Source organism: Podarcis vaucheri, assembly GCF_965113315.1.
Source record: "Podarcis vaucheri genome assembly, chromosome: 2".
NCBI lineage: Eukaryota > Metazoa > Chordata > Lepidosauria > Squamata > Lacertidae > Podarcis > Podarcis vaucheri.
The window spans coordinates 46,112,441-46,130,565 of NC_138760.1; the positions used below are offsets into that span (position 1 = coordinate 46,112,441).

Consider the following 18,125-nt stretch of genomic DNA (forward strand, 5'->3'; position numbering starts at 1 on the left):
GGAATACATGAGAAGCTATCACACTTTCAAGGAGTGCAGTTAGGACCCTCTTTCACTGTGTCACTTCATCAAATGTCCTTGTTTTCTCAAAATGGTTCATTAAGCACTTCATGTGCTGCCAGTTAGATATAGTTAAGGAAAGCTGGAAGGGGCACATAGTCTCATAGCAGCAGCCAAAGTTCTCCATGAATAAGCAATGCAAAAATTGAGATTTTGGCAAGTACACTCCCAGTTATCATTAACACTTGTTAGCAAGATCACATTGGCATGGGGAGAGCAAATTGCAGTCATCTGCATCCCAATGAATTAGTTTATTGTCACCCAATATAATATCTATTCATTGTGAATGCATGAAGTGTGTGTACTCTGTTTTCTGATTTCAAATTAATGGAAGATTATCCAGATTCTGCAGCCAATTATATATGTTGCAGACAGAACAGCTAGACTAGGGAAGGGTGATTCATAGTTAGTGAGCATTACCAAAGAATTCCTGCTCCAGTGGAAATCTTATTTATGGTAGCTTATCTATCTGCACTGTCTCTGGACAACTTGTTTAGCATGGGGCAGCAAAAGGACAACAGGAAGGGAGGTCTGTTTCAGAGACAGGCCAAGGACCTATAAAGACATGCGCTCATAAGCATATTACAAGGCATAGAAAGATCTGAAGCAGAAGGGAAGAAACCACCAACTATGTGCCAGCATTATATATTTCATATGCTCAGGGACAACAAACATGATAAAGTGAAATGCAAAACTGAACTAAACCTAGCACATAAGCTATCATTGTTGCTATGACTGTATTTTACAGGATAAGTAAAACTCTACAAGAGTAACAAACATGTCACTGTACCATTACGTAGATTTTGTTTCACTGTGTGGTCTTTTTCAGATATCCTATCACAAGGCAGAACTGTCATTGTACAGTTAGCAGGTCGTGTTAGAATTTTCTCTGTTCCCACCATTGCACTATGTAGTACCAACTCTGCACTTGGAATTTCTGGGTCTTATCACTTTCTATTTTTATTTTGAAGTTGGCGCTCTTCAGTAAGTTCCTGAAGATGCCAGCAATGAATCTCTGCTAGCACATTCAGCTTTGGCATTGGGGCTAAAGGTAAAATTGCAATGAATGACAGCTGTTAATAAGAGATAGGGGGAAGCAGGCACTGGCAATTAGGATGAAGATTGTAACCTAAAATACTTGACCTGTGCACAGGCAGCATCTGAATTTCCACTGAGTGATCCCAGTAGGCCAAGGAACTCTGAGGGTGGAGCCAAGGGAGAAGTTGGATTATCAAGGTGTATGGGGAGCACCCATTAATCCTGAAATATAGCAGAGAAGCTAAATGCAGCATTTGCATCTGCCTTTACACAAATATCAAAGAGAAATCTACAGTTGCAACTATTATTTTTCAGATGGCAAATTCCACAAAACAGTTCTAGTCATATAGTAGGATACTGTCTAGAGTACTATAATCCAGGCAGGCAGGTAGTATTTTTTCCAGGTTTATTGGCACAAATGTTTCTGAGGCATAATTCCTTCAAACATGTCAGTACATTAAACCTTTAAATAAAGATTGGTCAAATACATTATCACATTCAGCTAGTGACCTCAAAGCAGCTAATAACATTTATAAACATAGCAGATAAACCAACCCCATAGCAGCAGTACTCAAGAAGCAAAACAACCAACCCCACCAGCCAATGCTTAAATGGCCATGTTTGCACAATAAAATTAGTTTAGATAGCTAAATCAAACTGTGGTGATCTCACATAGCAGCATTTGGAGAGAGAAAGACAAAATGGTACATGAAATTCTGTGTCAACATTGGGATCAGACTGGGGCTATGCCCCCAATTCCAGACCTGGAGGATGCACTCTATAGCTGAAAGGCCGCAGGTGTCATGTGTCTGTTTTGCTCCAGTTCAACACCTGGTGCTTAACAACCTATTGCCTACTCAATAGAGCAATCTTGGAATCTTTGTGGGATTTCAGATCCCAGTGATGCAGCAACCAGAAGGGAGAACTGTGTTATTAGAAAGGGGAAAGCAGTAATGTACAAGGTCTCCCATAATGTTCTGTATAAATAAATTGTATTTCTTCAACACTCTGTTGAAACAAATATTGTACATACAAATGGAGAAGGCATAGATAAGAGGAATAAAAAGGACTGGACACAGTGGGACTTACTTCCAAGTAGAAGTGCCATGAGTTTTCATTGAGACCAAGAGATAAGCTAAAGTGGTATTAACCAGTTAGTTAATTATTTAAATTTCTATACTACCCTTCATCCAGGGATCGCAAAGTAGTTTGCAATATAAAAACACAAAAATATGTAACATGGCAACAAACAAAAAACAACAGTACCCGCCCCAAAGTATAAAAGGCCATAGATTATTTAATTAGCCAAAGTTATACAATATGTCAAAGTGTTTCGAAGTTAAACTTGAGTAGGAAAAGATGGTTGAGGCCTTTCTTTATCCTTTCATATTGAAAGGATCACCAAATATAATAAAGACACTGGTCAGAATGAAACAAAGAAATGTTTGGATTTAAGCTTTTTGAAGTCAACACTCTGCATTGGATTGTGGCTACTCAGTTTAAAAAGAGAGAGAGAGAAATGCTTTTGCATGCATCACACAGCACCCCTTTGAATTACTCTCCCATTACTAAGTCTGGTGGAAGATAATATCATAATTCAGGTGGTGGAGAAGAGATACTCATGGAAGACAATAACCTGAGTGACTATCATATAGCTCAGCTGGGGCATGCATACTGATGTTCATGGTATTCTTGTCATCTTAAACTGGTGAGGCCGGAGGTGATGGCAAAGAGTGATGTATTCTGGTTGTATACACTATTGTATACACTGTTGGTTTGAAATTTAGTGATTATTTTCTTGCTAACTTTAAGTCACTAGTAGAACGATGAGCAAATATCTATGCAGAAAGAGAAAGTGGCAGAGACAGGAATAAGAAACTGTATCAAGTGGGGTATACAGAACTTTCCAAACAAGTTTCTGTAAATATGTTGATTTTTAGGTCACTGGTAAAATGATGTCTCATATAGATAATGCACAAATGTCTATATGCCGGAAGAGGAAGAGACAGTGAGGAATTCTATTGAGTTGGCTAGATAGAACTTCCCAAACAAGAACCCATAAACTATCATTTCCCACACTCGTCCTTTTTATCCTTTTATCCCGTATATCCTTATACTGAAAAAAGAATAGCGTCAGAGGCAGGCCGATCTTAATGGCATAAGAAATAGATTCAGATTTAACTTATGTTTACATGCCCATTTTATTTAAATAGTTCCTGCTGATAAATCAGTATTTGCACCTCCATAACCCACCTTGGGAGATGGGAGTAAACCATCTTTGTCACAGTCTATGAAGCTATGGTTTATATGGAGGTAACTTGCACTAACTGGTAAACAGTTGTCCAACCCAGTAGGCTTGAGAAAAAGCAACTGAGGCTACTGACTGACTTTCTTTTATAGCCACATGCCACCACTTTGTTGCATACCTGTGTCTTTAAGGCATCCCTTTCCTCCATTTTCCCTGCCAGTGGCTTTATTTTCATCTTAGCAGTTATGTAGCAATCTATTTCACCCTAATGAATTCCTCTTTCTTTGCCTTGTGTATTATGTCAAAATAAATCACACAACTCAAAGGGAAAAGTCAGTCTATTATTGAGTGCCCTTTCCCAGGAAGGATTCTTCCTACTGAGCTACATGGGCTCTCTATTGTCACTAGTCTTTAAGCGTGGGGATTGTGGGCTGCCTCATCACATTGCTTACATGTGTAAAAGCAAAAAAGGGGGAGGGCTGCTTCAACATTCTCTTGGAAAGGGTTTCTCTTTCAGTATTTATTGATCAGTATTTGGCCATATAAGTACATCTGCTGCTCCTGCTTAGATCTCATTTTGTGCCTTAAAAATGGTGCTTTGCTCACAAAGGATTTTATGAGAAATTCAATATTCTCAAAAGGAGAGAAAAAATCTAATGTCCTTTCCACTGCTTCGTTTGTAATTAATCCAAACTGGACTTCACAAGCAGTAATTTTAGATATTATAGAGTCCCCCACCTCTGCCTCTTCTGAGATGTCTGCTGTGGCATGTGTCTGAAAAAGTGTTTTTTCCTTCTTCTTCCGAGATAATGTTTTATTCATTCGCAGCTTTAAGTCATGTTAATATAGTAATTGATTAAGCAATTAAGCATTCATACAATCAACAGATTAATGTTTAAAATAACAGTTCTTTTTTAAAAAAAAGAGAAAATCCACTTTGAGAAGGGGTGCCAAAGTGGTAGTAGGCAGGAGGTGCTGAATAACCCCCCCCCAATCTTCTGAATCCCAAATTTCCCATCCTGAAGTGGCTCTTCTTAAGGGGGGGAGCAGACAGGCAGCCTTCCTGAATTTGCTGCATATTTTTGCATGCCATATTTTTGTTAGACCTTGATAATCCCAAGGAAGTGAGAGGAGACTGGAAATCTTCCAAGCAGCAGCCTCACAGGAATAAACACAGGCAAAATCAAGGGTTTGCTCGCTTGCTCGCTATGGTAGCTTCACAGCACAAACTCACAAACAAATCCATGAGCCTGTAATGCTGCCTTCAGTAGTTTTCATGGCTGCTCCAGATATAATTCTTCATCTTAAAGGCACAAGTGAAGAATGTAAATAAAATGCATCAAACATATTGCAAGCATCTATGCAGATCAGGACCAGACACAATCCCCAGGGAAAGCCAGGTATTTTGCACTCCATTATGCACACAGTCATGATGTCACAGGACTAAGGAAAAGTAACAGTCCTCACCAATAAACCCAGATAGAGACTAGAGACAATAAGAATATTTACGACAAGAATGTATCTCCATTCATTTTTCCTAAGCTGAGCTGGCCCAGCTCTGTAACCTTCTGAACACAAAACGTTTGGGGTCCCTACTTATCCTATTTGCTATTTTCCGCATTTGTTCCAGTTTCAACATATTCTTCTCAGATATGAATGACCAAAACTGGACACTTGTTTCAAGCAATGCATTATCTGAGCTTAGTATTGGAAATGCATGCCCTAATAATTCTGCATGCTGATCACAACTAGCAAGTCAAGGATCTCTTCAGCGGCTTATAGTTATTTAATGGCCAGGATCCCATCTCCAAACGCTCCACCTCACTTGTCTTTTCCTGTTGACCACAACATTATGTATTTCCCAAATGCATAACTATATAACTTTGTAACCTTAGGGAGAAATTCAACATCACGCTTAAGTGATTGTTCCATTAGGGAAGCATTTGGCTCCACTGTTCTGAGCATTCTCCTGAGCTCCCCGGAGTCAATTTTAGTTGGTGCTGGGGAAGAAGGGTGGGAAAGCTGTGTTTTATATTGTAGCAATGCCAATATGAGTCACACTGAGGGTATGGACTCCACTCTTCAAATAAAGGGTAAAAAGATAGTGGGATATTTCTGCCTCTCCCCCTCTCCAAAAGAAAAGTTCACAGGCTAATAATCTCTTTAAGTTAGTGGTACAGCAATGGACTGCCTTGTTTTATCTGAAGTGAATAAAGGCTCATGGCTCAGTTACAGTAGTTCATTTTGCCTCACTAGTACTCTAGCTGCAGACTATAATTTGTTAACTGGAATATGGGGCTTCCATATATGAAGGGCCTTGTTCACCATGGAATTTTTAAATTTTCCTTGCAGTGTTTTGCTGCATATAGCTATTACATCTCATGTGTCTTCAATGATGTTGTGGTAAGCATTGTGAAATCAGTGGTCTGCTTCAGCCACATGCAGTCACATGGGAAAGTTGGAAATAATTTGTCAGATCTTGTACTGTTTGACTCTTGGCCTGCTATCATCACATAAACAACTCAGTTTCTCAGGCTGTGAGCGTGTGAACATTTGACACCTTCCATGACACATTCAAGTTGCCCAGTTTATCAATTATCAGTTTCAAGAGCTGAGATCAGACACCTGTGTTTCTGAAACTGAACACTGGCTAGTTTCCCCAGGTCATTTTGTACCTACAGAGTTGGTTGAGGAAGCATGTCTCTTAGCAGTTTCTATAACAGCTACCTATTACTTACTTGTGCAGTTTTGAAACACCAGTCAGATAATTCACAGGTCCCTGAGGACAGTGTAACACAAATCTTCAGGGAGTAGGTGAGGGAGGCAGCTGTCTTGTTTGGAGTATTCACAACTTTTTAGTGCTTTTCAGGGATGTTTCTTATTTTATTTTTAAAATCCTCTTCCTCTGCATTGAGACAGATTTTTCTGCTGGGATGTCCAAGTGACAATCACAATACTCATCCTCCTCTGGGTTACAATGGGAATGTAGGATCGAGTCAGATAAAGGAAAAAGCCTTGATGCTCATTTTGTCCATCCTTTCTGTTATGCTTATGGCCCTCAAATGGGTTAAGGCTGATTTCAGCAGTCAAACGTTCAAACATGTTCCAGGTTTTATGGAAGCTTCAGGTTTCCTGTTTCTCCCATCCTACAATATTTTTACTTAATCTTGTGTGAGGTTCCGTTCCTAATTTTTTTAAAAAATAAAAACTGATTTCCTTCCAATACATTTTCTGCTCCTCCAACATTCAAGGATATTGTGGGTATCATCTTCTGTTAGTGATTGAGTTTTAACCAAGAAGCTTTTACTGGCAAAGAAAAGAAATTGCTCAGCATTGGTACTTTCTAGTGATATTGTAATCTGCATATACTTATACCTGGTAACATGCTGACATGAAGTTGGACACACCTCTTCAGTGGCCCCATTAATGTGAAAGTGATGGGGACTTACTTGGTATTAGTGTGGATAAAAATATGTTCCTGTTAGCTTCCCTGGTGCCGTGGAGGACCCCACTGCAGAACATGCTACAATTATTCCAGCCTCTGATCAGGGACATGATGAATTATCATGCTTTTTTTCTTTCTGGTGGCACCCATGCTTGTCCCAAGATGCAAGGTGGAGCCCCATCAATTTCCAATGACTAAGGACATGGCATGACTAGAGAAGAAAAGCTTATGGTACAATTAAGAAGTATTTGCTCCATCAGGGTAACAGTGATGAATCACAAGATTGCCAGCCTTCTCCATATGTTTCCATTCCTTCTCATCAAGCACAGTTTATACCAACTTTCCTGGGTCCTTCTGTGGTGGGAGATCTTTTCTCCTCATTTAGGCTTCCTGCATATTTGTGAACCTTGGGCCTCCATGAATAGGAAATGTTTCCTGCTGCAGAAGTTATTCTAGGGGAAGCGGGCACAAGCTGCCCAACAATGGAAGTGGGGCTAATGACCCTGCAGCCCTTTACTACTTACAGTGCCACTTTATAGCTCGAGTGCTGGAAAATGGCTTATGCTTGCTTCAGCACAAGATTGGCTTATTCCTATCTGACTTTCTGAGCAACAATGCAGGGAAGTTAAGGCATGATACTGCAAGCATTTTTACACTTTCTATTTATGGAGTGAATGCTAGCTGTGGTAGAGCTAGTCCAGGGGTCAGCAACCTAGGGCCCATGGGCCACAAGTGGCCCACGGGGGTCGTTTAACTGGCCCATGAGCCACCCCTGAACCGAGCTGCCCACTTGGCGAGTCCCCGCGTGCTGCGCTAAACCAGTGCAGCACGGGGACTTGCTTCCACGGCTCCAGAAATCGCGTCTGTGCATACACAGATGCCGGAAATCGCAGGCACGTGAGTGAGTGATCTGGCCCACGGAGGGATCTCCACTGGAGTGAACCGCCCTAGGCAAGGTAAACCTTGCCGATCCCTGAACTAGTCTTTGAAAGGAGCTAATTCTTCATGGAATAGTCATAGGGCTGGAAGGGACTAGAAAATCATGAAGTCCAACCCTTGCCACATATTAATACCCTTCACACATCATCAACCCCAAGATTAAGTCATATCATCTGAACTGCAATGAGCCACAATAAAATACCTGTCTTACAGGTGGCAATGACGATATAGTGTGGGGAGAATACTCAGATAGCCAACAGTGCCACTGTGTGTCAATCCACACATGATGTTTGCCTCACCAAGAAGAGCATCACCTAGATGTACAAGCTTAGAGCAGCAAAGTAAAAGCCAATAAGGTAGCTACCAAAAGACTGAAAGGACTAGTCTGTTGGGTTTTTCAACCAGAAAACTTCCTTGTAGTGCTGCAAACCAGAGCTGGGGGCACTGTTATACTTTCTCCTGGGCCGTGTCCAGAAAGTGGTGGGGGGGGATGAGTGTTCAGACCCCTGGGCTCTCACTTGTGGGGTTCCGTCCTCTCCCCCGTGCTTTTTAATATCTATATGAAGCCGCTGGGAGAGATCATCAGGGGGTTTGGGCTGGGTGTTCATCAGTATGCAGATGATACCCAGCTCTACCTCTCCTTTAAATCAGAACCAGTGAAGGCGGTGAAGGTCCTGTGTGAGTGCCTGGAGGCTGTTGGAGGATGGATGGCGGCTAACAGATTGAGGTTGAATCCTGACAAGACAGAAGTACTGTGATGCACGCTAAGCCCTAAAGCCTTCTCAGGAGTGCTGGAAGCTGGCCACTGTCCCTCCCTTTCTATAGTTACATATTTGGCTTTTCTTTCCAATGGGTGATGCTTTGCCATTTCTCATTCCTTAATTGCATTCCATGACATATAACCCAGTTGCTCCAATGTCATTTTGAATGATAATCCTGTCCTCTATAGTGTTTGCAATTCCTCATATTTCCCGCATGTTGGATGAGTATAATCTTCACTTCTTCATCCAAGTTATTAATGAAAATATTAAATAGCCCTGGATTCATGACAAACATCTGCAGAAACCATCTTTTACAGAAACCTATTTTGAAACAGAACCATACTCTTATTAAAGGGATGAGAAAGCGATTGCCATGGGCAGCGCATGGTGAAGGCCTAGGCCTGCTTTCCAAAATCTGCCCCTTCAAAATTAACGTGGGATCCAGGCCCTGAGAAGGGGCAGGAAAATGGCTTCCTCCTACTAACTCAGGAGCCACATTCCACTCACTTCTTGTCTTGAACCTGAATTAGGGTGGCCATGTGTCCTACATTATAGATGCCAGTCCTTTACTGGAATGCATCCTTTATTTGAAGGCTGTCAAAGCCTGGTTTGAGGATAAAGATCTCTAAGAAGGGAGAGGAGAGGCTTTGAAACTGCTCATCAACAGTTGGCAGGTGGGAGAGATACACCAGTCACCTGGCCACAGCCTTCTCCATGGTGTATTACAGTCTTATTTACTTTCTAGTAATTCCTAAAATTGCATCTAGACATCTAAAGTAAAGCACACACATCTTATGAATATCTCTTCCTCTGTTCTCCGCTTTTTGGTAATATGTTTCATTTACTTTTCTGTTTTAAGTCAGGTATCAAATGGCCACCTTAACCAGGCTCCTTGTTTGGGAGAGGTCTTGGCCATGGGAGACATTTCTCCCTCCTTCATAACTCAAGGAGTCCTCTTAGAAGAAAAGGGAGGCATTGCATTCACCCACCACCATGCAAGTGTGCAATTAAATTTCCAGGTGAGGTGCGGGGGTCATATTGATTCTAATGCACATGCATTGATCATTGTGCCCATGAACACTAAGGCACTTTGTAGTGCACACAACCTGTGGAGGAATTTTTTGAGCTGTGGATAACTATATAGCAATATAAACTTGGGAAGAGTAGAAGGGAAGGGAAGTTTTTTTGACCTCGTGGCATGCATCTCACTGACCCTAATGGCAACCTGAGGAAATCCATTGTGCAGCTGCATTTGGAATACTATGTACCGTTCTGGTCATCTCACCTAAAAATGGATATTGTAGATCTGGAAAAGGTTCAGGAAACGGCAACCAAAATGATCAAGGGGATGGAGCAAATCCCTATGAATAAAGATTACAGCATTTGGGACTCCATGGCATGGAGAAAGTAGATAGAAAACATTTTCCGCTTCTCTCATAGCACTAAAACTCATGGATATCCAATGAAGCTGAATGTTGAATGATTGAAGACAGAAAAAATAAAGTACTTCATCATGCAGCAGATAGTTAAAACTAAGACTTTCTTCACCGCCTCTATTGCATCTGCAGAAAACAGCAGCAGGAGACTCTTTCAGGTGGTTCGCAATTTGGCGGAACCATCTGCTCCATTGGGGCCCAGTACGGGCCACATGATCTCCTGCAATGATTTTGCAAAGTTTTTTGCAGATAAAGTTGCTCAGATTTGGGAAGAGGTAGACTCCACCGTGGGAGCAGGGCCAGGGCGGGAGAGCGCTAGAGTCCTGTCTAGTCAAGCTGCATGGGATCAATTCCAATCTGTTACCTCTGAGGATGTGGACAGGCTGCTTGGACGAGTGAAACCAACCACCTGTCTCCTGGATCCTTGCCCATCCTGGCTTATAAAAGCTAGCTGGGAAGGACTGGGTGATGGGCTTCATGGGGTGGTGAATGCTTCTCTCTGTGAGGGAGCCTTCCCAGACCCGCTGAAAGAGGTTATCAAACCGCTTCTTCAAAAACCATCTTTAGATGCTGCCAATATGGCCAACTCTCACCCAGTCTCAAATCTTCCATTCTTGGGCAAGGTGATTGAGCGAGTGGTTGCTGAACTACTCCAGGCACACCTGGAAGAAGCGGACCATTTGGATCCCTTCCAGTCGGGATTCAGGCCTTCTCATGGGACTGAAACTGCCTTGGTCACACTGGTCGATGATCTCCGGTGGGCTAGGGACAAGGGTGAGAGCTGTTTCCTAGTTCTGCTGGATCTCTCAGTGGCTTTTGATACCATCGACCATAACAGCCTTCAGGACTGTCTAGAGGGGCTGGGAGCTGGGGGCACTGTTATACAGTGGTTCCGCTCCTTCCGCCAGGGCCGTGTTCAGAAAGTGGTGGTGGGGGATGAGTGTTCAGACCCCTGGGCTCTCACTTGTGGGGTGCCTCAGGGTTCTGTCCTCTCCCCCATGTTTTTCAACATCTACATGCAGCCGCTGGGAGAGATCATCAGGGGGTTTGGGCTGGGTGTTCATCAGTATGCGGATGATACCCAGCTCTACCTCTCTTTCAAATCAGAACCAATGAAGGCGGTGAATGTCCTGTGTGAGTGTCTGGAGGCAGTTGGAGGATGGCTGGCGGATAACAGATTGAGGTTGAATCCTGACAAGACAGAAGTACTGTTTTGGGGGGACAGGAGGCGGGCAGGTGTGGAGGACTCCCTGGTCCTGAATGGGGTAACTGTGCCCCTGAAGGACCAGGTGCACAGCCTGGAAGTCATTTTGGACTCACAGCTGTCCATGGAGGCACAGGTCAATTTTGTATCCATGGACAGCTGTTTACCAGCTCCATCTGGTATGCAGGCTGAGACTCTATCTGCCTGCAGACTGTTTCGCCAGAGTGGTGCACGCTCTAGTTATCTCTTACTTGGACTACTGCAATGCCCTCTATGTGGGACTACCTTTGAAGGTTACCCAGAAACTACAACTAATCCAGAATGCAGCAGCTAGACTGGTGACTGGGAGCAGCCACTGAGACCACATAACACTGGTCTTGAAAGATCTACATTGGCTCCCAGTACTTTTCCGAGCACAATTCAAAGTGTTGGTGCTGACCTTTAAAGCCCTAAACGTCCTCGGTCCAGTATACCTTAATGAGCGTCTCCATCCCCATTGTCCAGCCCAGACACTGAGGTCCAGCGCCGAGGGCCTTCTGGCGGTTCCCTCACTGCAAGAAGCCAAGTTACAGGGAACCAGGCAGAGGGCCTTCTCGGAAGTGGCACCCGCCCTCCCACCGGATGTCAAAGAGATAAACAACTACCTGTCATTTAGAAGACATGTGAAGGCAGCCGTGTTTAGGGAAGCTTTTAATGTTTGATGTATTACAGTATTTTATACTCCTTTGGAAGCCGCCCAGAGTGGCTGGGGAAACCCAGCCAGATGGGTGGGGTATAAATAATAAATTATTATTATTATTATTATTAGGCAGTCACTCCCACTGGAGGCAGAGATGGTCACCAACATAGATGACTTTAATCGGGGATTAAAGAAATTCGTGGAGGAGAGGGCTATCAATTAGTCAATGGCTATTAGCCATGATGGCTATGCTCTGCCTCACAGTTGGAGACAGTAGTGCTTCTGAGTACTAGTTTCTGGAAACCAGAAGGTTTCCCTTGTGCTCAAATCCTACATATGGGTTTCCTGCAGGCATCTGGGTGGCCACTGTGAACACAGGATGCTGAACTAGATGGGCCATTGGCCTGATCCAGCAGGTTCTTCTCATGTTCTTACATTCTCACTCAATTTCCCTTCCTTTTCGCAACTAACATCTTCAATATTCCACAAGTCAACTGTGGACTTAATTGATAGACTCAAAAAGTTGGCCCAACAAATGGTTCTTCTAGACTTCCTAGTTTTCCTTCCCCATCATTCTTATAGTGAAAGTGAAAGTTGCCATGGAAAATAATGGATAAATCTAGGATGTTAGCATAGCTGTGATTGGGCTACCACATTTGCTGACTCCCCCCCCCCAAAAAAAAAAATCAAATCCCCAAAGGATAGCAGTAAAGTCAGCAGTTCCTGTCTTTGGTGTTCAGTATGAACCAAGAAGTACCCTCCACAAACAATGAGTTGAGCTACTTGGTTCTGGAAGCTCACAAGGACATTGTTGGGTTAAAAAAGAAATTCCTTTCAATTTACAAACTTATAGACTTCTTTGTACTCAGGAGTCCCCTGAATATGAGAAAAAGACTAGCTTGTTTTTGGATGACCTTGTTTCTGTTCCAGACTGAGAGACATGTTAGTGGTTCCTCTAAATTGATACAATTAGCAATCTTAACGCATTTACTGCTTGTAATTCAACCAAAAGGGAAGAGACATAGCTCAGTAGTGAAGCAGCCGCCTTGCAGACAGAAAGTCCGAGGTCCAAACCCCAGCAGCTCCAAGCAGGGCTGAAAATGTTCCTGTTCTGAAACACAGGCAAGGCACTTCTAGTCAGTGTTCTGTGCTAGATCTAACCGACTTGGTATATCTTACACCCTGTGTTCATTAGGAAAACAAACCACAGTATCTCTCACAGGCATGAAGACAGACACTGGCAATTTAATCTCATACAAACAAGTCATACCCATCTGCTCATTTTGGTGCTAAGCAGGCAAAGCAAAAAAATAAAAATGGTGGTTCACAGACAGAATGCAAGTACATCAAGGTCAGGAACACACCTTGGAGTAGGAGAACCGAAAAAAAATCCCTATTGAAAGCAATACATAAAAGGTAGGCACCTAAAACTGTGAAGTGCTGTTGACAGATTCTGTTTACCCTCTCCCCAGGTTCTACTGAAAGCAAATGTTCAGCAAAAGGGTCAAATCCAAAACAGATCCCAGAAAATGTATTGGCAGCACATCAACACAATCCAGTGTAATGATAGGCTGTGCTTCAGTTAACTGGTTCCTATAGACATAAGTGCACCCAATGTTTTGCCGGATTGCAGAAAAAAATACATTCTTGAAGACAAGTGTTGCAGCATGTTTGAGAAGAGCAGCAAAACTTTCAGTTGGTAAAAAGTCTCTCCAAATTAAATCATGAAAACACTGTTTGAAATATGACATATCCAATTGTTTTAGGCCCAATTCAATCTCACACTAACTGTGAGGTTTTGCTTTTCTGTGCAAGAACTACTGGACATTCTCCAAGAAGGCATTCTGTACGGCTCTCAAGACCACTAGGTCAAGAAGACCAGCAATACTTAATAGTTAAGCAAGCATCTTACACCAGCTATTTAATTCACTTAAGATACTGCAAGACAGCAACCCAATCCAGTACATGTGTACCCAGAAGTAATTTCTATTGAGTCAAATGGGCATTTTCCCCAAGTAAGTGTATGTAAATTGAAGCCTTGGGTTTTCTTTGTTTTTGTCATTCTAAAATTTTGCCCATAGGGCGTATGTTTGTTCTGCCCATTCTCCCAGACAAGGACCAAATCCATATCCTCTAGTTTTGAAGGAACAGTACTGGGACCAAATGCAAGGATTGGAGAAATTGCCCCATCCCCATGCTATTTCAAATGTTACTCACTGTGGATAGAGTGAAGATGGATTCCACTTGCTGCAGTCAAGTTTCAAAGTCTGGGGCCAACATAGAAATGTTGCTGGTGTCTCAGTCTTTCTTCAGTATAACTGAGTCCTCTCAAGAGGTAGATCTTTAGGGATAGGGCCCAACTTCAGAAGCAGCTGCTTCTGTTTATCTATTCAATCGTCTTCCAAATGAGTCCCAGAATCAGACTCCATTGTGCACTTGAGCTGGGCAGAGGTACTTAAATTTTCACAGCGCTTCAATGTGGCCTCAGGGCCTTTCTGTAGATTTTCTTCCCAGCTCTTACAGAGCAGTCTTTTGTTGGTTGCAGCACTGCTTCCTGTTGCTCCTACCATTTTGAATGCCTTTAGACTGAAATATAAGCACGCTTCTGTAAGATAAATGAGTAACTTATCTGTTCTTAGAGGATGACGGGAACAGGCATTCACCAAAACCACCTTTTGCAAGCTGAATTTCCGCCTCGAATACTTGGAAAAGGCGCAGAAGCATAGCAGGCCAGGCACTATCTCTGTGCTGCTTCAACGTTGCTTCTTTTAATAGGTTGGCTGTCCAGCATTTCAGCACTGCAACATCAAGGTGGATGCTTCGCCTCTGATGTCAAAATGGCTCCAAAATGGACCTGGGGTAGAACTATACTTCCACTGCTTTCAGGCCACTGGCCTCCTGCAATAGGCCCATCCCCATTGCATGGGTTGATACAGATCTCGACGTACACAGAAACATGTGGCCCACTTGCATCCCATCTCACAGCTGAGTGATCCCCACGCCGCTCCGTATTCGATACCTTCATTGTCTGTTGCAACAACATGTATTTCGGGTAGCCAAAAGTGAAGTGGTGATCAATCAACACCCTGGCGGCTTTCCACGGTTCCCCTCCCCTCCCCTCCCCCAAAAACTCTTTTTTTGCTGTCTATGGCTCCTCTGTTCAGGGCTATAGCTGAGTAGCTGTTGCTGCTGCTGCAGCAGCAGCAGCTGCTGCCGCCGCCACCACCTCTACTGCACTCTGATGTCATCCATTTATTGAGCTGCATGCTCCAGTGAGAGACGGTGTAGGATCCCTGGTAATTGCCTTCCTCGTCTCTTTGCTATACCTCCGGCCACAGGATGAGCAGCTCCAAACAAAACAGCTTTCTTGTCTTATTGAGCAAGATCCTAGAAGCGGCTTGCGATGCTTAGAATTCCATGCGTGTGTGTGTCTGGGATGCAGCCCTGACAGCCTGTGAGTGATGGGGATAGTGATCTCCAGCATATCAGAGGGAGCTTCTGGTGCAGTGTTTCTGTGATGTTTTCAGAAAGCACCGCCACCTGTCTCTCTCCATGCCACTGCCACATCCCATTTTCTGCGCCACATCAGATCTGTTAGCATCTTTATGGAGGGTCCAGATGATAGGTGCAGATAAACAAAAGGTCACCAGGATGTTGAATTTCTCCCTACCCATTGCTGGAAAAACAACAACTATTCTCTTCCACCAGTGACCTTTACTGCAACTTTAAAGGGAGGCATTTTCAAAATTATTATTTAAGCTGTTACAAAAAAAAAGGTTTCCTCCAAAGATTATGTGGTAGAGAAATGTATGCACAGCCTGAGCTTGTCTTGCTGTTTTCATCACAACCATTCCTACTGCCAAAGAAACAAGACACTTTCCAAAACTATTACAGCAATAATGTACATCAGTTCTTTCTGTTGCACAATAAACAATTCACTGACAGCTCTCAGGGAGCCTTTTAAGTGCAATATAATCCAGGAGCAAAGCAGATATTCTACATGAAGTTGATCACAGAAGGTTAATATCTGCAAGAACTACTGATATGTGGGAATGGCCACTTACCATCTTGCTGGTGAGCGGCGGTTGCCTCTCTCCCCGGATGTGCAGCGCCATTTTAGATTGTTTAGATTTAGATTGTTTCCCCGTCCCCTCCCACCGCCGCAGAGACTCATGGGTTCCCACCTAACCCGTCCTTCAAATGTGCCAATCTGTGGTGGCCCAGGGGCGTGGGGCATGGCCAACTACTTAGCCCGGATGACCACTCAGCACAGCATCCATTTAATGTCTTAATCACTTCTATTTGACTTTTCTAAATGCAAACTGTTTTTATTTTTCAATTAGCTCTTTCACAATTACAAATATAATCTAAGGGAGGTTAGATGCAACCACACACACTTTCTTGCCTGATGGGCTCAACACTGTGTTAGGGGAGAACAAACCTGAATGTGACCAGCAACTAGTTTAAAGGACACATGTGGAAAGTAACTGGTCTATGAAAGACCAGATTCTGCAACCATGGGCAAGTATCACAAAACCCTGTGCCAAAGAGCATAAGTTGCTGCAACAATATCCAAAGCTTTGAGTGATCTTTTATATTCCCAGCAGCAGCAGGCCTGGTAACACCCCTCAGATAAGGGGTAGTGGGTTTAAAGGGGCAGCGTTGTGCCATGGAGCTAAGTACTGCCACACCTTTGAATACGCTCAGACTAGAGATGCTTTTCTCCTCCGCTAGAGGAATGTGGGTCTGTGAATGTCAGTGCAGATTCCTGAGCTGAAAAGCCTTCACTATCAATCCCAACAATAATGAAAAAAGATCCCACTGCCAAAAGCCTATCCAGCCCAGCATCCTGTTTCTCAGAGAGGGAAGCTCACAAGCAGGCTTATGCATGACTAGTAGCCATTAATAACCTAATCCTCCATGAATTTGATGCCTGGTGGTCTTAGTGGGAGAGCAGAGAGTTAAACATGATCTTCCTATATTGTGCCAGCCAGCAAGTCACCAAGAGAAGCTCTACCACTATCACAGCTATACAGAGTGTCAGAGAGAGAGAGAGAGAGAGAGAGAGAGAGAGAGAGAGAGAGAAGAAACTCTTCTTCTACCTCTGCTGCCACTACCAAGTGTAACAACCACCACCCCATCACACAAACTTTTCAAATAATTTCACTTACTTGCCTCTGTTTGGGAAAGGCAAGTTCTGAGGTAAGACCTTTTGGCTCAACCTTAATAAGATTTTGGAACGCATAAATAAAGAAAACCATCAAATCTAACACGCGGGGGACCACTTTATCTAAATTATCTATCAATTTGGTATTTGAACGATTGGTATTAATAATCGTATTATAAATTGGTATTGATATAATGAGGCTATTATTGGACTGTAATTGAAAACTAATAAAAAAATATTATAAAAAAGAACCTTTGGCTCAGCCTTAAGGTGAGCATAGTTTTTCTCCTAAAAGAAGTAGTGGTTTTTTCCTTGCTGCATGCTGACTTATTCTTCCACCTGGCTGGGATGTCATTGTTCACTTGCCAAGGGTTTTGCCACTTTCTTAAGAATTTAAAATGCTAAGCAGCCCAGGGTGGTTGGGGCGACCTAGTCAGATGAGCGGGGTACAAATAATAAAGTTGTTGCTGTTGTTGCTGCTGCTGGCACCGTGTTTTGAGCATCTGGTTTTGCAATAGCATTTTCCCAGATGTAGCCAAGTCAAAATTAGCATGCTCTTTTTTCCTTTTAAGCCTGATGTTATATTATATTCTGCTTTAATATCACAGTTTTGCCCTGCCTTATTCTAAATCTCTGGTTCACCAGCCAATGGTCCCTTATACTACATGGTGGTACTGAGTGTCAGATTCCCAAGGCACTGAAATATTTTATAAGTTTTAAAAGAATAGGTCAGTACAAAGGCATCATCATCATCTACAGGTACTCCCATTGAAACATGGTTTGCTTATTGCCTCTGAAGTGTAACATTGCCATCCTTGGCTTGAATCTCCACATGAGAAGCAAGCTGGTACTAATACATCGTCTCTGTAATATCAATTGGACCTGTGCTTTATAAATGAATTCTATTAATCTTTGAAGACTCCTGTTGGGGAGTTTTGCTGTTTAAAAGCAGCTGCTAGTTTGTTGGGAGCCATGTCAGATCTAAGATCACACTGATCATACCGTGTGTAGAAATAACAATTTTGTAAAGCTACGAGGCAGCATTTTGATCCTTCACCTGCCAAATTCTCTTAGAACGCCAGTATCTTCTTAAGCAGGCATAAACAACTTCTTTCTGGAGTAGGGGGAAATAGTAGTCCACCCATATG

At 42.9% G+C, this 18,125-nt stretch overlaps 1 protein-coding gene and 1 long non-coding RNA gene across 8 annotated transcripts in view; one reads left to right on the forward strand and one right to left on the reverse strand.

Moving 5' to 3' along the window:
* Positions 1-18,125, forward strand: part of SHISA6 (shisa family member 6) — a 261,331-nt gene that overhangs the window by 67,037 nt on the left and 176,169 nt on the right. The window lies entirely within an intron of this gene.
* LOC309527248 overlaps positions 1-18,125 on the reverse strand; it is a 39,331-nt gene that overhangs the window by 2,427 nt on the left and 18,779 nt on the right. The window contains exons 2-3 of the long non-coding RNA XR_014217150.1: positions 2,188-2,233; positions 1,204-1,320 (exon numbers count right to left, since the gene is read on the reverse strand). This is a non-coding gene — a long non-coding RNA (uncharacterized lncRNA). The remainder of the gene's footprint in view (positions 1-1,203; positions 1,321-2,187; positions 2,234-18,125) is intronic.